The sequence below is a fragment of the Passer domesticus genome, chromosome 18 (assembly GCF_036417665.1).
Source record: "Passer domesticus isolate bPasDom1 chromosome 18, bPasDom1.hap1, whole genome shotgun sequence".
Classification (NCBI taxonomy): domain Eukaryota; kingdom Metazoa; phylum Chordata; class Aves; order Passeriformes; family Passeridae; genus Passer; species Passer domesticus.
This window is the reverse complement of record NC_087491.1, coordinates 5,817,253-5,834,429: the sequence shown is the minus strand read 5'-3', so window position 1 is coordinate 5,834,429 and position 17,177 is coordinate 5,817,253. Positions and strand designations below refer to the sequence as shown.

The window sequence follows — 17,177 nt, the reverse complement described above, 5'->3', positions numbered from 1 at the left end:
GTTTCTAGACAATAAAGCTACAACTTACATGGCTGTGCTGAAGAGACAACCAGACAAACAAGGCACTGTCTCCAATGATGGATTCATTCAAACCTGGAGAGCCGGAGTTGAAGGAAAAATTCAACAAAGCCTCCTTGATTTTTTGCTTTCCTGCCCATTAAGATGTTGCAAGATGCTTTAATTAGATATGGTTATTAGCAAGAATGTAACACACAAATTTAACATACTCCATGCTTCATCTCATTTGGCCAGGAAGGTAATGTTACCCAAGTGGGTTCTCTAGAGAGCTTTGTGTATTGTCCTTGCTCTGGAACAGCTCTGAATCTGGATCCCAATTCTGCTGTGTATCTGAGCATCTCTAAACCTGTGGGGTGGAGACCAGCATTTCACTGAGTTCACACAGACAGCAAAGACCTTCATGTCTCACCCTGAAACCAAGACATTCAAAAAACACATGGGAAATACAGCTGCTAGGACCCTGGGCTAGATAATTTTGGTTGGGCTTTTTTTGGTTTTTTTTTTTGGTTTTTTTCCCTGATCCATACACCTGCAACCTGTTTTTGTAATACTGATGCAGGGGAAAAGATAATTCGCATCCTGACAGAGTGAGATGGGCTCTGAAAAGCAAATATAATTTAGATTTTGCTTTCATATCAAGGAAATATCTTACCGGGGCATCTTTTTGAGAGGGCCAGCACTGTGCATCACCTGCAAGTTCAGTTCTGACCTCTTTTCTTGCTCCCCAGCAGTGGGCTCATGCAGGGCACCTAGCAGCAGGCAGTAAGCCTGTCCCCTGTGCTCCACAGCCTTGGGTCAGGTCAGCATGGACAATGAGATTGGATGGATCAGATGGAGAGGTCAGAAATGGATCCATCTCTTATAGCTCCTGTGTGGGGGTGGAACTCTCTCAGCACCAGGGAGAGGAAAGTCAGACCTTTGGAGTGTGATTATAAAATGATTTAAGTGGTCTAAAGGAGTGTGGAGGAGGTGGAAGGGACACACAAGGACTATCCAGTCCCACCCCTGTCTCTGCCCAGACCCCCCACCAACCCCACCCTGGGCATCCCTGGCAGCGCTGTCCAAAGGCTCCTGGAGCTCTGGCAGCCTCGGGGCCGTGCCCATTCCCTGGGGAGCCTGGGCAGTGCCAGCACCCTCTGGGGGAAGAGCCTTGCCCTGAGCTCCAGCCTGAGCTGCCCTGGCCCAGCCCTTCCCTGGCTCCTGTCCCTGTCCCAGAGCAGAGATGGGAGCTGCCCCTCGGGAGGAGCTGCAGACCCCAATAAGTCTCCCCCCAGTTTTCTCTTCTCCAGGCTGCACAATCCCAGGGCCCTCAGCCAGTCCTCTTATGGCCCCTCCAGACCCTTCCCCTTCCCTGTGTCCCTCCTTTGGACATTCTCTCATAGCTTTAGATCTTTATTTATATTGTGGTGCCCAAAACTGCCCCCAGCACTCGAGGTGAGGCTGCCTCAGCCCAGAGCAGAGTGGGACCATTCTCTCCTTCAACCAGCTGGTGATGCTAGGCCTGGTGTCCCTTCAGGACAGGGGTGACCCTTTGGGCTGCCAGGGCACTGCTGACTCACATTCAGGCAGAAGCAGAGGGCTCAGCATCGAGGGCTGAGCACTGCCTCAAACACCACAGCCCCACTGGCTGTAAAGCAGCTCTGAGCCGCTGAGGAGCTGTCCAAGAGCATGTCTGTGTCTGGAGCCTTGTACATCCTGCCACAGGAACAGACTCCTGGAAAGGCTGCCAGCTGCCCTCCTGCCCTGGCCTCTCTCTGCAGAGCCACTGCCATCTGTCCCAGCTTTGAAAAGGTCGTGGTGCCACAGCCCTCGAGTGCTGGGCATTGGCCTTTTCTGGAGGGGACAAATACTAACACTCAGAGTTTCACCACCCATCTGCCAACACAGAGATCCCAGAGGAAAGGGAGGAGGGCTTCCTGCTCTGCTAGCTCCACACAGGCAGGAACAGAAAGCCTAGCACTCCACATGGGCATCAGAAAGGGAATTTGGGCACGGGCAGAGCTGTTCTCCACCCAGACCTGCTCTAGGGAGAGCTGGGGAAAGGACAGGCTCAGGGGCAGCAGTAGGTGGCACAGAAGGCACCAGGCACATACCTGTGGCTGAGCCAGGACACCTGTGATGGAGTGGGGGAAGTGTGGCATTCATATTCTCTGGACAAAAATCCCTTCACCGAGGATTTTTCTCCTGGGAAGCTGAGAAGCCTCAGAGAAAAGGAAAACAATTCTTATCTCATTTGCTTCTCCTGTGTTTTGCTCATGTGGAATGTGTTTGGAGATTGTTTACCCACAGGTGATTGTTTCATTGGGTTCTGCTGTGAGTTGTTTTCACTCTTTGGCCAATCAGGGCCAAGCTGTGTTGGGACTCCGGAGACAGTCAAGAGTTTTTCATTATTATCTTTTTAGCCTTCTATAAGTATCATTTCTGTATTCTTTAGTATAATATAGTTTAGTATACTATTCTTTAATATAATATAGTATCATAAAATAATAAATTAGCCTTCTGGGAACATGGAGTCAGATTCATCATTCCTTTCTTCATCAGTGCACCCCGCAAATACAATAGGGGAAGGATGCTCCTGTCACATGGGAAGTGGATTCATTTAATGTTGATTCAAGCACAAACTGCTAAAAACTCCAGAGTACTCTTTATGTTTGTAAACACTGACTTTGGACCACTTTCACTGCCTGTGCCTGAGCTTCCTGCTCTGAAAAACACAGATTATGCTGGCTTTTAGGAGGTCTGGCAAGGGTGGATTCAGGACAGTGTGCAAGCCACTCTGTGGACACAGAATTGCCACCAGCTGGGACAACTGGCCCAGCATGAGAACACAGTGTGGGAGTGAAGGTGCCCCTTGCTGCCCGCACTGCCTGTCCCCAGCATCTCCAAAGCTGAGACCCCAATCCCAGTCCTGCCATCAGTCTCTCTACCGTGCTGTGGAACTTGGGTTACAGAAGCTGGGAGCTGCAGACAGAGAACAGAACAATGGCAATTAGGATTTGGCAGAGCTCCCAACACACAGGGGAGCAGGTACACCAAAAGGATTGCAGGGCATCATGTTAAAGAGGTGGGACAGACAGACAGACCCATGTCCAAGGCATGATGGAGTTCTTGATTTGCATTATGTAACAGGCAACAAGTCACTTACTGCGAGTCTCTAAACCTCAGCTCCTGCCTCTTTCTCCCTCAGGGCCCACCAGGCTCCTCTGTGCCTGGCACCTGTTAACGTAATCATCCCAGCAGGAGGAAAAACTTTGCAAGAATTTCCCTTAAACAGTTTTCTCCCCAGGACACCAACATCTACATGAAATCACAGCACATGTGCTGCTGGCCCAAAGCTGAGAAGGAAAACCTGCAGGATCATCAAAGCCTTTCCCTTTCTCCCTCCCAGCCCCATCCAGGGATGTATCACCTTGATTGCTCAAATCTGGCTGTTTCCCAATCTTCTTTCATCTCGCATTGACCTCCCAGCATGGCAGGAAGCAATAATCAAAGCTGTGACACGTGTGATAGCCCTGTGCCAGACGAGGCATTAGCAGTTCCTTCAGATTTAAGCCCAGTTCATACCCACCCAGTAAATAGCCTTCCCAGCGAGCTCTGCAAATCCATAGTCAGTTCATCAGGAAGCACTTGTCCCAGTTTCACAAAAGGCCTGAAAATGAGGCAAATAGAAAGCCAAAGAAAAGAGCTTGTTCGAGTTAAAATGACTCTAATACAGGAGCAACAGGCAGGAGGGGAAAACATGCACTGCTCGAATGTTATCAGCACGCTGGGTTCCAAATGCCAGTTTACAGCTTTAGGCAGCTTTAGACAGCAAAATACAAAAGGATTGTCCTGTGTGGATGTAAAGTAGGAAGAATGTGGCAGGAAATGCTAACAGGGAGCAGTAAAAGGGGATAGCACAGGATAGCAGGCAGATCAGGAGCCTGGACAGACAGTTTGTGTTCTCACACCCGGCTAACTCTTCTCCTGACCTGCTTTTCCTGTTTTTCTCACCTGTTCTGGCTACATTAGACTTGAGATTTTCTTATGTGTGCTGCAATCATCACTTCAGTTTCCCACGCAGATGTTCTGAGTCTCTGTCAGGAGCCCGGAGGGATTCTCGGAGCATCAGGAATAAGAAAGCTGTTCAGAGTACTGGGAAAAGCTCGAGGGAAAGGGCCCTGCCTGGGATAACGGGAATGTCAAGGACATTGTGGTAGCAAGGGTGCTCCTTGTCATTGCAGGTGTGAAAGGAAAAGCTCAGACCTCAAAACCTTCTCTTCTCTCTGCATCTTTCACTGGCAGGCAGGGAACCTTTTCCCCTGATGTGTTCTCACTGTGTTCATGCCACAGCTGCTTCAGGAGCTGTATCCCCACAGTTTATGGAGTCATTTTACCTCTCTGGAACTTCTCCCATGTCAACCTGTCTTTTACCAAATTAAACTTGCTGTTCTGACTGTTCTGACCTCCTGCAAATGTTCTGTTTTTCATCTTCCAGCCCTCCTCTGCATTCAAGCACGGTTAAGCTTATCCACCCTGACCTTAAGAAGCCAGACATGGTCAGTGACTCCATTTTTTGTCTATATTTACTGAAATATCCCTCCTGATACATCCAAGGATAGCATTTGCCTTGCTTTGCCTGACACATCAGTCAGGCTGCAGTCACTCAGACCACACAGTACTTGACCATTTGCTGCTCATCATCTCCTATATTATATCTCAGACTATCACAAGTGCTCACATTTCTGACCTATCATCTCAAACATTCTCTTTGCCCTCTCATTTCAATTATTCTGACTCTCAAGGTCACTTAGTTCTTTCAGACTTGTACTCTCATTCTTCTCTGCGTTGTCAAAACTTCCACTTCTGCGTCCTGGGCGATTTTAGCCTCAGGATCTTGCTTTCATTGCCAGGATCATCCACAAGAAGAAAAGATCAGTTCCCAAACTGTTCTGTGAGAAAGTCTTTTGGCAAATTCTCTCCAGAGAGTTGCACCTCACCTTACAGTTTATTAATCCTCCTTTCCTTCAGCTTCACTAATAATTTCCCACATGGCACCTATCAGATACCTGACTGAAGCCTAGATAAAGGAGATCAGCAGCATTTCCTTTGTCTAGAAAATCAGGTATCTTATCAAAACAAAGCTATCATGTTCGTCTGACACAATCTACATTTCGTAAACCCATGTTGCATCTTATCTCATTTCCCTTTATCTCTGTGTGTTTAATTGTTCTTCCCTTCAAAATTCACTTTGAAATCTCCAGTCAAGGTTAGACTAAAAGGCTTGGAGTTAACTGGGTAACTTTTCTCTGTATGTTGCTACTTCTACAGTTCTCTGATCATGTGGCTTTTTGAGACAAGACATTATTAATGACCTTTTCTGCTGGACCTGCACTTTAATATGATGATTCTTTCTGACTTCAGAGGTGCAGTCCAGTGTCAGGGTGTAGCACAAAGGAATGCCTACATAATCCCAGAGGTCTGGAGAAGCACCGTGGGACCCGAGCTCTGCTGGGATTCATTGTGAAAGTGAATGGGAAGGAAGCTGGCTCTGTGCAAGCAGGGAACAGAGGGGATTAACGAGGTGAGACTGGGCTGGTTTGTTTGCGAGCAGCTTTAAAAAATGTGAAACTTACAGTGATGGTTGTCAAAGTGCTGCTTGCAAAGTTCCCCACCGTCACAAGCATCACAAGCGACTGCCAGAGCTTTAATGTTAATTGGACAGATTGTCTCTGGTTTTGAAGGGAAAGCTGTGATTAATGAAACAACTGTTAACGAGGCTGGAGCAAAGCAGACCCTTCACCTTCCTTCTTTTGAGAGGAGGTAAACAGCAACTGCCTTTGGCTGCCCTTAAGAAGCAGCTGACTGAGAGCCTTCGTTAAAATCACTGCCAAGCCAAGCTGCAGAGATGAATTCAAGGGATGGAGAGGCATGAAAGCGCTTCATACCTCCAGGAGGAGGCAGGAGACCCACAGCCTCTCCTGTGCTTTAATTCCTGGGCAAGTTTTCCTCAGTTTAGACGTTCAGAGTTGACTAGAATGCACAGTCCTGGACCTTAAGTGCCTTTGGGCCCACACAGGTTCTCCGTGGTCTTTTGTAATCTGTGACTTTGCAGAGATCTAATATGGGGACATTCTGCTCTCCTAATTCAGAAGTGGCTTTAATGTTTATACTGGCTGCTGAGTTCCATATTTACACTCACAGAATTCGCCAAAGGAATAGATATAGATCCTCCTTCAATCTAAAACCTACTGGAAAAAGAGGCGTTTTTTTTTTTTTAGTCTTCCTTTATCATTGTTTTTCCCTATCCATGCATCCTTGATCTCTGCCTTCACACCCACTGCTTCTACCACCATCCCTGAATTTCAGACCTGCTTCCTAAGGACTCCTGCAGATGTCTATCAGAACACAGAGCTTAAACCACACAGGACCTTCACCCTCTGTTCCAGCCCTTTCCCTCTCCAGGAACACGGTGTCTTAACACACACAGGCTAAAATACTTCCTATTGTTTTTAGAGTGAAAGCACATGATTGTGCTAGGGAGTATCCAGCTTTCCTTTGACTTTTTAAATTCAATTTGTCTTCTGCTGAAGGAAAAGATTGGAGCATTTGGTGTCTGAGCTCTACAGAGTCTTCCTACTTCCCCAGTGAATGCACTGGGGCCTCTCCATGGAGCCATCCAGCCCCGTTATTAACGCTTGGATCCTAATCCTCCTCTCACTGCAGTCAGCAGCACACCAGGCTGACTGAAGGGGACACAGATCAGGCCTCCAAAGTCTGCCTTGGGCAGTGAACTGAGAGCTCTCCCCCCTCTCACAATGTGCTCGCACTCCGAGGTCTCCGGTCATTACTCTCCTTGCTGCCTCATTACCAGAATGTGCCATTAAAGTTTTGCTCACTTGAAAATGATCTCTTATTATCTCTCCATGGAAATTGCCCCGGCAACAAGCTTCCTTCAATATCTATCAAGCCAAAGAAAGCCATTAGAGGAATTACAGAGAGCTGCATGGATGCTCCTGCCCCATCCCTGGCAGGTGGGATCCCCCGGCTCTCCGGGCCTCTGGCTCCATCATGAGGCCACTGCAAGAGCAGCCAAGTGTCCTTGTCAAGGTCCCTGTGAGGGTGGGATGGACGAGACCTGCAGCCCAAACCTGGCATCCTCCCCCCAAAAAGGAGACCTGGTGCTCTGTGGCAGCAGCTAAAGGAGAGGGGAGTGGCACAAACTACCCATCCAAAGGTGTGTAAACATTCCCAAATTAACCCTTCCTGGTTGCTTTCTTTTGGAGTGTCTCTCACAAAGAGCCCAGAAAGTCTCCTCTCCTCCCTCTGGATGTCCACAGTGCTGTTTGTCTGGCTCCATTGCACCAGGCTGCCTTTTCCAGCCCATGGCTGCACGAGGCATCTCAAGGGCATGATTCATTTCACCTGCTTTGGACACCAGCACAGGATAGATTGCACCCCAGGGATATCAGTTTCTCTCCCCTGCCTGCAAAAGAAGAGCAATATAACTCACTGCTGAGGGTATCTGTGTTGCCTGATGAAGCAGATTCTCAGAGTATCATTTCTGGAGGTGCTAAAGCATTTGGACTAGGGACCTTGGGGAAAAAAAAACACCAAACAAACAAACAAAAAAAAAAACCAAACCCAAAACAAAAAGTAACACCAAGAGTTTAGCCATTTCCAAAATACAGCCCAAACCTGTGCAGAGAAAGGATTTGGTCTCTTGATATCTGAGTGCTTGTCAGGCAAGTATCAGACTTCATCAGACTACCTGAGGCTGTATTTGATATTTAAGATGTTACAAAACCCTCTGGATTCACACAGGGTGGCAGCAGATGAGGTCCCAAGTTCTCCTTTATCCTGTACTGTCTCCTGTGACTCTGAGTCATACTGATGGCACATGGTTGTTATTTGTTTTTTTATTTTTATATTTATATTTTTGGCAGAATAACAGCACTGCCCTGTCTGCCACCTTTGACAACACTGAAAATCTAAAACACTCAAGGCATTTTGAGACAAACAAACTGTGGGAGGCAGGGCCCTGCTCTGCCCTTTCCACCACCAAACTCTGCAGGTTGTATTTCTGCATGTCCTGGGGTGACTTTATGATGCTTATATCCCCATTCATCTGTTTAGTCCAGAAGTAAGTTTTGCACCTTTAAGGCTGGTTCTGAGAGCAAAGGGGAGGAAGAAGAAGCTCAGTTTGTTTTCAGAAATTGCTCTCACTCTTCCCCATTCCTGCTCCTGGACTGTGCTCTCTGCGGACGGACAGACAGCAGGACAGAGCTCTCCTGGGATTTTAGTTAGTTTTAGCTAGCTGAAGCAAAGAAGTTCTCTGGAGTGTATTTTTTTCCCCTTTTTCTTTGGACATGTTTAAACCTGCTCTGGACTGAACACCCAGAAGAGCACCAGGAGCTCACACCTGTGGCCGACCAGGCTGGGCCTGGGGCACGGCATTTCCAGAGCCAGAGGGACTGATAAGAGACTGATAAGAGACTGATGAGAGACTGAGTGAACCAAGCTACAGCCCACCAAGGGGACTTTCTGAGTTTGCCATCTCTTCAGAATAGTGAGAGGTTTTATTGTTTAATATTGTTAATTTTGTTGGTGTGGGGTTTTTTTGGGTTTGTTTTTGTTTTTGTTTTTTTTTGTTGTTGTTGTTGTTTTTGTTTTTGTTTTTGTTTTGGTTTTTTTTTTGCGCTAGTGAATGCTTTGCCTGTTAAATAAACAGGTTTTCTTTCCACTTCTCTCCAAGGAAATCTTTTCCTGAACCAGCTGCACGAGGGGCCGCTTGAAGTTGCTTTCTAGAGGAACCCCCTTAGAGGTTTTCTCCCAAATTTGCTCTAAATCAACACACTGCACTTGAGAAGAGGCTTGATTTGCTCCTTACAGTCCTGAAAATGAGAAAGGGAAAAAAGAACAGGGGCATGTCTTCATTGCCAGCCAGAGATCTCCATTCAGGGGGTTTTTTAGAGCTGGAGCTGCTCCCAGCAGCAGAGGTGTCTCCAGCAGCAGGGTGCAGCTCACCTGGAGCTGAGACACAGGGAGGGAGGGTGGCACAGGGTTCTGTCCCAGGCTGTGACAGCAGTGATCACTGTGCTGGGAGTGCAGACTGACCCCAAGGGTGTGGCATGTTGGATATCTGCTTTCCTTACTCCCTGTGCCCTGCAGCTCCCTGCTGTGGGGGCATTCTCCTGCCTCTCTCCTGCCTCTCCTTCACAAGCCCCTCCCTCCTCCTCATTCCTTTTGCCACCACCTCATGCAATTGTAAGGCCACAGGGCTCTGCTCTAAACAAGTGCTGGCACATATTTGTCAGAGCAACCAGCTCCAGGGAGATCTTTGCATCCTGCCTGCTGTTTTTCTGGATTTTATCCTGGTTTTTGTCATCTGCATAGGACGTTCTGGTCACCACAGCCTCCCCCTGGACTGGAATAGATGCTCTGCTCAGTGATGGACCCCAGGATTCAACCCAGGTCTCCAAGGGCTGTAATGATGCCACTAAAAAAGAACTCAAATTCCATGACTCCCCATACTCCATTTGTACAGCTGCCCTTGCCAAACAGCAGAGTGGGGCTGTGGCTCAGCCCAGGAGAGAAGGGGAGAAAAAAGAGACTGAAGGAGAAAAAGGAAATTTATAAGTGAAGTGATTCCAGTCCTGAATAAGGGCATAAGAGATAAGGGCAGAGAAAGAAAATCATGGGCATGGTTCATATTTTGTAGGGTCAGCAGGCTTCTTGCTGGAGCTTTTCAGAGCCTGTCTGGTGTCTCTCGGTGACCTGGAGCTGGTTTGGAAGGTGCAATCAGGGGGAGTGTTAAGAAAACATTTGCATTATCCACACAGAAGCCTCAGAACCCCTGTAAATCTTTTCTTGGTTGTTTCCCTTATGAATACCACGGAGGTGAATCCATTAAAATAAAATAAAAGCAAAAAAAAAAAAGGAAAATAAAAAAGGAAAAAAACCCTAATCTCATGGAAGAAGGGACACATTTTGATAAGCACAAAGCAGAAATTGGGTCTCTGGAGGCTCAAGCAGTGTTTATAGGATTTGGTTTGGACTTCACGACCTGCTCAGCTGCAGCAAAGAGATGTAGCCCAAGATTTTTGTTAGCTGACTTGGTCATAAAGCAGCCAATTAAGTCTGGAACTCCCAGGGGAGGATTTCATTTCTTTCAGCTGGGCCCCGCATGTGCTCTCTTTCTCCAGCTGGCCAGCAGCCAGCTCTGCCAGAGCAGCCCTGGCCTTCCCTGTACCTGGAGAGACTTTTAAGCACTCGGTGGGTTCCCACTTACACTCCATAATGGCTCTGCAAGTCGGGACTCCTGGGCTCCTTCCCTGCCTCCATCTCCGCCTTGAGGGACGACTTCAAATAAATCATTTCCTTCCCTGCGCCTGCCAGCTGTGAAACGTGGCTAATGACACTCTCCTGCCTTTCCAGATTGCTCTGAGATTCCCTGCAATCACGGGGCAGCGTTATTGTAGAGACAGCACTGGATTGCCCGGCTCAAAAATGCTTTTAGGAGACCTGATTGTGCTGAAGGAGGGGTTTGCTGACTGAGGGAGATGGGCAGAGGGTAAAAGATCAACAGACAGGATAGGAGAGGTCTGAGATCAGCAAAGATCAGAGCATCCAAGGAGCAGGAGGATGAGCAAAAGGAAATATTATACCATTGGTTAATACTATGTCAGGAATAATCTTTCCAACGTGTTATTCACCAACAAGAGGATGGGGTCACTTTCAGCTTTTTGAAACATTTTGAGAGTTCTGGGTTTGATACTCCAAAGTGGGGAAACATCCAGGGTAGTACTGGGCTCTTGTAAAGTTAGTCCAGGAATATATTCCACTCAAAGTAAGCATTTAATGATTGGATCACATTAGATCATCAAAATTATGACAGCAAAGGGGCTTTCAAGTATTTCTGCAGGTATGAGGTTATCAGGGGGCAGTCACAGGACAGCTCTGCTACTTCAGGGAACAGAAGGAATTTGGGAAACTGGATTTGAATTTTCTGCGTGGGGTAAAGAGCCTGTGCCCATGGCTCCCAGGTGTTAAAGGAAATATTTGGCCAAATCTAGCCTGGGTGTACTGAGACTCTAGCACAGGGTGTTCTGGGTCATTTCACACTGGGGAAGATGTCATTGTTTAATTGAGATTGAAAAACTGAAGTGAAACAAAAAGTAACAGAAGACCTAAATGGGGTTTGTCTATGGGCACCCCATGTGGCAGGAATTCTCAGAAGGTATTTAGCCTGGGGAGGAATGTTAATGGCAGGAGGACTGCAGAATTATGAGAGCCTTGGTGAAAAGGAATTTATTGCTTTTCTTGCCTTGGAATCATAATATGGAAACTGTGATCTTATTCAATTAGATTAATGGTTAGGCAAATTTAATACAGGTCAAAAGAAAAAAATAAAAACCACCACCAGAGCTGATGTACTGTGTAGTCAGTTCATGTAATTCACTGCTGCAGGAGGTCAGAGAGTGATGTGCTGGAGCTGGAGTTAAGAAAGAGCTCTGTAATTTTACAGCCATTAAGAGCATGTCATTATACCTGTGAATAGGAGAATGGAAATCTCAAACCTGAGAATGCACAGGAAGAATAGCCTTCGGAAAGAAATTCCCCCATCTTCTTCCATCACCTTTCCCACGCCTGGGAGCTGTATCAGGCTGGGTTATTGCCATTACCCCTGGAACTGCCTGCTGGCAGCCCTCAGAATGTGTGCAGCTGCTCAGTGGTGCAGTGAGGCACGGCCAGGAGCTCGACTCCTTCAGTTTGCTGAACAACACTGGCTTTCCTTGCAGGCTCCCATGGCCTCCTGCTTTATTGGGTTAAGGAAATCCTCACTGCCTTCACCCTGGAATGCAACAGCCACAGAATTCCCCAGTGCTTCAGCCCTGGTGGGACTGGCCAGTAGCAGACAAGGAGAAAGGCAGTGCTGGTTTGGTGGCCTCCAGATAAAAATCTCTCTCCCTACAGAAGATTTTTGCAGTTGGCATCTCACAGCCTGGGCCTCACGGTTTGGATGAGAGCAGAGGGTGTTCAGCAGGGCACTGTCCCCACTGGGAACTAGTTCCACAAAAGGCAGTACTTCCTAAAATCGAGAAGGGAACTCTATTTCCATAGAGGCAAAGAGCATCAGGAGCAGCCTAACGCCTCAGTGCAATCATCCTCTAGATTTTCACAGATCCATGAGAGAGATGAGCTGGGAAATCTGGAGCTCCTGTCACAGTTTGCTTTTTCCCAGGGAGAGCCATGGCATTTCATTCCCAATGCCGTGCCCCTGCTGTCTACACAAAACCTCCTCGTGTTTAGGTGAGGAAGGCGATGACAAGAGGGCACATTGAATCCAGGAAAGATGTCATGGGTGTGGCATGCACAGTGAGCAACTGGGACACTCTACCGGGGATCTCCATCTCCCTTGGTTTATGGTTCATCTGCACCATCAGGTGCTGAGCTGCTCCTTCTCCCCAGCAGCTAAATGGAGACATTCCCAAGAATGTCACATTCCTAAGAATGTCACAGTCGTAAGAATTAGACACGTGGGAATTCAGTGTGTTTTCCACCTGCCTTTACATTCAAAAATTGAATTAATCTGCATTTAAACAGGCATTGTTTTCTGTGTTGTGTGAGGAACTGGGGAATAGATTCATGTTTTAGTCAGGTTCTAATTTGGGGGAGAATTAAAGCCTCATAAATAAGGCACAGTATTTATTCAGCAGCTTGTTGAAGATATCCATCTTTAGCTCCAATGCAATCCTTTTTCGTCTTTACAAGCAACACAGTGAAACGTAAAACATTTTCTATGCCATGAGCACACAAAACTCATGGGCCAAGTGCTCAGCTGGTGCAAACTGGCACAGATGAGTGGCTGGCAATGCAACAACATCCTCTGATGCTGCACAAAGAGGTGTCAGAGCTGACCTTGCTTTGCTGTCACGTCTCCCTAACGTTGTTCCCAACCCGTGCAATCACACCTGCATCTCCCTATGGCTTCTCCATGCCACGTGGAAGCCTTTGCCAGCGTGTGGCATGTGGGGAAGGGGCTCCCAGGGTGAGTCCCTCCTGCTCTGCATGGCTGAAAACCTCTTGTGCCACTGCCCGTGCTCATGGGGAAACATGGATGGATGCCACGGGTGCAAATGTGCTGGAGAGCATTTCCCAGGTGGGAGATTACCTTTCAAGCCACCCAAAAGTCCTTAGGCAGAAGCAGTGCAGTAAAACATCCTTTATCCATCCCCATGGCTTGAATGTCCCTTCTTGCTTCCCTGGGTTTTCTGGCTGCACTGAGACTCCCAGAGGAGCACGCACCTCTCTGCTCCGTGTGCTCCTGCCCCCGGATGTTGGGCTCTCCTGCCAGCATCCCGGGGTCCAAATGGCCTTTCTCCAGCTCAGCTAATCTGTCACTGCTGAATCTGTCAGCTGGCACATAATGGATGTGCTCTGGCTCCGGGTGGGCAGGGAGGGATGGCACAGGCCCAGGATTTCCAATGCATGTTTCAGGGAAGGGGGCAAAATCTGCAAATGTGATGCTTTTCCCTCCCCATTTCCAGCAGGTTCCCAGCCCATTTCAAAGAGAATAGCCCACAGGAGGCTGGTGGTTTTTTAGAAGATCTGCTGATGCTGAACTAATCCCAAATTTTCGCTGTTTCCATGAAAAGTCCCCCTGCCCTCTGCGCAACCTGCACGGCTGACAACTGCCAGAAGAGGAGCAGCAGGGTGTTTGGGGCAGAGCCAGCTTTCCAGGAGTGTATCTCCCCCTCTCCTGGGTGGATGGGGATGGCTTGCTGCCAGCTCCCAGCACTGCTGCGGGTGGGAGGCTCTGCAGTCACAGGGTCCCCGTGTCACTGGTGCAGTGCTGAGAGCCCACCCAGAGCCCCAGCCCATCTGCACAGCAGGGAGGAGCTGCAGGCTGGACCCTGCATGGCAGGAGCCCAAGCTGGCACTGTTTCAGCTGGACACCTTCCACCAGTGACAGCCCGTGCTAGGGCTGTGTTTCACAGCTTGTGAGTCCCTGTCAGTGCCTGGGTCACTCTGGACTCTGCACGGCAACCAATACCCTGCTCACACCTCCAGCCTCTGGTTAAATAAAGCTCCTTATAATGAATCATCTCCAGAAGTCCTGCCCCTGCACACAGGCCACTGTCCCCTCTCTGCAGAACAAGCTGTGCATTTCAAAGGCATGGGTCAGGCACCAGGCAGGACTTCCAGCAAAACATATTCTAAGAGATGCTGCGGCAAGTAATTATGGTGATCCCTGACTCAGAGATCAGCCACGGCACTCACAACGCAGTGAAGCTCTTTGTATCTGTGGCAGGAGGAACATGAACTCTTGCAAACCCGTCCAGTTACCTGAGGCATAGAAACACAAACCAGTCTGGATTGGAAAGGACCTTAAAAATCATCTCGTTCCAGCCCCTGCCATGGGCAGGGACACCTTCCACCAGACCAGGTTGCTCCATCCTGGCCCTGCTCAGGTCCCATACCAAGATAAATGCACTCACCCACACTGCTGAAGAGCAGGAGCTTTGCAGGCTGTGCCCCAGAGCATTGCCTGGAGCACAGACAGGGCAGCTGAAAGTCTTGACATGGAGCTCACGAGCCAAGTGACAGAGCCTCAGTGCAAACACCACATCCCCCAGGAAGATGGGCCTTGCCTTGTCAGGCACAGCAACTGCACAGAGCTGTGACAGCTCTTGTGGCACCACCTGAGTTATTCTGTTAGCTGGCCACTGTCACCAAGGAAATAATAAACACTCGGAAGGAGGGTACAGCAGTGCTGTAGTGGCCTTCAAAACACACTCACATACCCCACCAAAGCAACAGGTGCTTCTACCTGATGCTCTTGTGAAGTCAGAGAGGCAGAATCCCCCTCCATGCTCCTGGGGACACAGAAAGTAAACAATAATTTACCACCCACACTGCTCTCATGTCCTTGCTTGGGACTTGGGACCTGACATTACCTCCCTGAGTCTGACAGAAACAGGGAATTGCTGCATGGCAGCCTGCTTAAAACTGGCTTGAGGACTTCTGTCTTCTGTGGTGGCCCCAAAAGCTGTCATCCTTTGTGTTTGGTTTGGAGGCCAGGGGGTTTTGCTAATCTACACCTGCAGATTTAGTGGAGATTTGTAATTGTAATTACAGGTTTTCCTTTCCTTGACACTGAGCTTCCCCAAGCACCTGTTCTCTCTCCAGTTCCAGCTCTTTGTTGTGGATCTTCTGCAGGATTGTTTCCACACAGGGTCACATCCTCAGTGCCTGTGGGGAGAACTGACCCATCACCTTCACACGGTGCTACTCCCTCGGGGGACCCCTCCCCTCCAGCTTCAGCTGCCCAGAAATCAAGCACACTTGAATATAAACCAACAATCTGGTCTTTTCCTACAATCACTGAAGAAAGGTTGGCATTTCCCAAATTATTGCCAGCACCCAGTGGGTGTCAGGGAAGGCAGGGCTGAGGTACCACCTCATTAGGGACACAAAAAGTGTTTGATTTGCATGAAAAACCCGATCTGCCCCTGGGGTGAGTTAGTAAAGCTCCTCTAAACCATGCCAACAGCACATTTGGATTGATCAATAGCCCTGGCTCAGCTATCCTTGCTAGGCAGTAGTGCTCATCTACAGCAATTACCTAAAAGCCTGGGGAGGGGAGGAGATCAAGCAATTTAGCAAGGGGACAGGGCCTTTGCATTGATTAAAAAATGTAATGGGAGCTTTGCAGTGGCTTCAAAGTTGCCCCTGAGCACCTGATGAGGCAGGGGCAGGAGTCACAGCACTGCTGGGCTCTGCCTGTGCCTGCAGCCCAGCACACCTGGGCACCAGGGACAGCTCCGAGGGATGGCTCCACAGCCCGGGGACACGAACAGAGCATCCCAGCCCGAAGGACAGAGATGTGCCAGAGATTAGAGCAGCCGGATAGAAGGAGGGGCAGGGCCCGCATGTCTAAATCGATGGAACAATCAGTGGAAAGCTAAAGCAATTTCGAGATTAGGCCTCCTTTATGGAAAGCAGTGATCTCTTTGTGATGAAAAGCCATCCCAGCCTATTGCTGTAATCTTACCTCTGCTCAGGCAGGTTCCCTGTGTCTGTGCCTGACCCACTTCCTTCAGCTCCTGCTCTTGCTTCCTTCAAGTGCAGTTTTAGCTCCACATAAACACCTTGTTTAAATTGCTTTAATCTCCAAGTGCTCTTTCTATTGATTTGAAACAGTTTAGCTGTCAATCAGCCCTTTCTCTTCACACTGCGGACTGGGAGGAAGATTAAAATAACAAACAAACAAGAGGTGGATGAGCAGGGAAGTTAGTTTGAGTTTTGCAGGGGCTGCCAGCTTTGGGGAGTCTGGAAACAAGGTCATTTCAGGTTGGAAACAAGGTCATTTCAGGTGGAAACGAGGTCATTTCAGGTGGAAACGAGGTCATTTCAGGTTGGAAATGAGGTCATTTCAGGTGGAAACGAGGTCATTTCAGGTGGAAACGAGGTCGTTTCAGGTGGAAGTGAAGTTCTTGCAGGTGCTGAACTCTGCAGAAAGGCCCTGCTCAGGAGGGAGGGCAGTGTGTGATGCCCTGCAGTGCCCTGTTCTTGCAGCCTGTGCAGTCACTCACAGGGCTGTGGGTGTCTCTTCCAGCCGAGTGTTATGCAAATATTTCCAGGAGACAACCTCAGTCATAATGAAGTTTGCAGTCAGCACTAATAAGACACACACACACAGAAGGTAACACAGGTAAACAGGTGCACAGAGACAAAAAGCACTTTTCCCAAGGGCAGTGCATGAATGCAAAGAATCTCCTGATGAGCATCCAGCACCTCACCAAAAAAATTAAAAAGTAATAAACACAATTAGCCCATTCAATAAACCAATTCAGAGTGACTTTTTGGGGGGGTACTGAGGGAAGGAATGCACCTGCACTCTCACATGGCTCTGGAAGCCTGGCTGCTGGCAGCTGTGCCCCTGAGGGCTGTGCACAAGTGCCACTGAGGAAGGACATTAGAGCTGGACCAGTGAAGCTGCGGATGCTCCTGCAGGCAGTGATCCCCTGGCACTTCCCCTGGCTTGGAGAGCACACCAGGCCATCTGCACTCAGGACCATCCTGATGGCAGGCTGGAGGCAGTGAGCTATTATTTCATCATTAGAGCAAGGATAATGACAGGCCAGAGAGGCTGATTGCTGCTGGGAGGTCAGCGG

The 17,177-nt window shown here is 48.6% G+C and overlaps 1 long non-coding RNA gene across 1 annotated transcript; it reads right to left on the bottom strand.

Annotated features, from left to right (window-relative positions):
* Nucleotides 1-14,708: 14,708 nt before the first annotated feature.
* Nucleotides 14,709-16,328, bottom strand: LOC135282969 (uncharacterized). The gene is made up of 3 exons (XR_010348935.1): nt 16,055-16,328; nt 14,958-15,252; nt 14,709-14,876 (listed from the first exon to the last, which is right to left on the bottom strand). It is a non-coding gene; the product is annotated as an uncharacterized LOC135282969 (long non-coding RNA).
* Between the last annotated feature and the right edge of the window lie 849 nt (nt 16,329-17,177).